The sequence below is a fragment of the Elephantulus edwardii genome, unplaced genomic scaffold (genome assembly GCF_000299155.1).
Source record: "Elephantulus edwardii isolate Elephantulus edwardi_28Jun2011 unplaced genomic scaffold, EleEdw1.0 scaffold00006, whole genome shotgun sequence".
Lineage (NCBI taxonomy): Eukaryota > Metazoa > Chordata > Mammalia > Macroscelidea > Macroscelididae > Elephantulus > Elephantulus edwardii.
In genome coordinates, this window is record NW_006399756.1 from 28,160,237 (window position 1) to 28,161,979 (window position 1,743).

The 1,743-nt window shown below is 48.3% G+C and overlaps 1 protein-coding gene and 1 pseudogene across 1 annotated transcript in view; one reads left to right on the forward strand and one right to left on the reverse strand.

Annotated features, from left to right (window-relative positions):
• The window catches only part of WBP1L (WW domain binding protein 1-like), a 92,623-nt gene that overhangs the window by 83,218 nt on the left and 7,662 nt on the right, over positions 1–1,743 (reverse strand). The window lies entirely within an intron of this gene.
• LOC102862732 overlaps positions 1–1,743 on the forward strand; it is a 47,617-nt pseudogene that overhangs the window by 45,010 nt on the left and 864 nt on the right.

The window sequence follows — 1,743 nt, forward strand, 5'->3', positions numbered from 1 at the left end:
CTGGGTTTAGAAGGGGTCTTGGTACTAGGGATATTGTAGCTGATGTTAGATGGATCTTAGCTGAAAGCAGGGAATACCAGAAGAATGTCTGTGTTTCATTGATTATGCAAAGGCATTTGACTATGTGGATCATAACAAACTGTGGCTGACTCTGAGAAGAATGGGAATCCCAGAACATTTGATCGTGCTAATGTGAAACCTAAACTTAGACCAAGAGGCAGTCCTCAGAACAGAGCTGAGAAACACTGCATGGTTCAAAACTGGGAAAGGTATATGCCAGGTATATGTGTCCTATCTCCATACCTTTTCATACCCTTTGTTGACATGTTGATACTCCTTCAATCCTTTGTTCTCCCTTTGACCTTGGTCCCAGCCTGACAAGGAAGACTCATTATCAACCCACATTATGCAGATGACACTGCAATAGTTAAGAAAGCAAAGTGTAAACTCAACTTCCACTGAAAAACATATATATATTTGGATAGGATCAGTCTGTCCTGACACATTCATAGTCTGTTATGAAACATCTAAGAAACCACCGTTTCTTTAACTCGCTCTTGCCTCTTGCCTGGTGTTGGTGTCTTTCTTGTAACAGTGTTCTATCAAAGTGTTATATCCAAATCAGAACTTTGTAGTTCTTATTCAAAGAAGAACCTCTTTCGGAAAGCATCCCCTTGATAAGAAGATAAAAAACAAAAGGAAGAAATGTGGATGTAAAAGACATGAGCAGAAGATTTCAGTTTGGAAAGACCAAGCAAAATATTATAATACAAAGAGCTGGGGAAGAACTCGCTCAGCATTTCTCAAACTGAAACTACTGGAGCAGTGGCGCGGGGAGGAGCAGGGAGCTGGCAGCAGGCGAGGAGGTTTCGAGCGATCCGCGAACCTGGCGGGCGGCGGGCGCTCGCACCATGGGAGAGAAACCCGGGACCAGCTCACTGTGTACTTGGGCAAGCGGGACTTTGTAGACCACCTGGATAAAGTGGACCCTGTAGATGGTGTAGTGCTGGTGGACCCTGACTACCTGAAGGACAGAAAAGTGTTTGTGACCCTGACCTGTGCCTTCCGCTATGGCCGTGAAGATTTGGATGTGCTGGGCTTGTCCTTCCGCAAAGATCTGTTCATCGCCACCTACCTGGCCTTCCCCCCAGTGCCCAACCCACCCAGGCCTCCCACCCGCCTGCAGGACCGGCTGGTGAGGAAGCTGGGCCAGCATGCCCATCCCTTTTTTTTCACAATACCCCAGAATCTGCCCTGCTCTGTCACGCTGCAGCCAGGCCCAGAGGACACCGGGAAGGCCTGTGGTGTAGACTTTGAGATTCGAGCCTTCTGTGCCAAATCACTAGAAGAGAAAAGCCACAAAAGGAACTCTGTGCGGCTCGTGATCCGAAAGGTACAATTTGCCCCCGAGAAACCTGGCCCCCAACCTTCAGCTGAAACCACACGCCACTTCCTCATGTCTGAGGTCTTTGCACCTTGAAGCATCCCTGGACAAGGAGCTGTACTACCATGGGGAGCCCCTCAACATCAATGTCCACGTCACCAACAACTCCACCAAGACCGTCAAGAAGATCAAAGTCTCTAAAAAAAAAAAAAAAGTCTCTGTGACCAGGTATCCCCCAGTTCCACATTCTGTAAGGTGTACACCATCACCCCACTGCTCAGTGACAACCGGGAGAAGCGTGGCCTCGCCCTGGACGGAAAGCTTAAACATGAGGACACCAATTTGGCTTCCAGCACCAT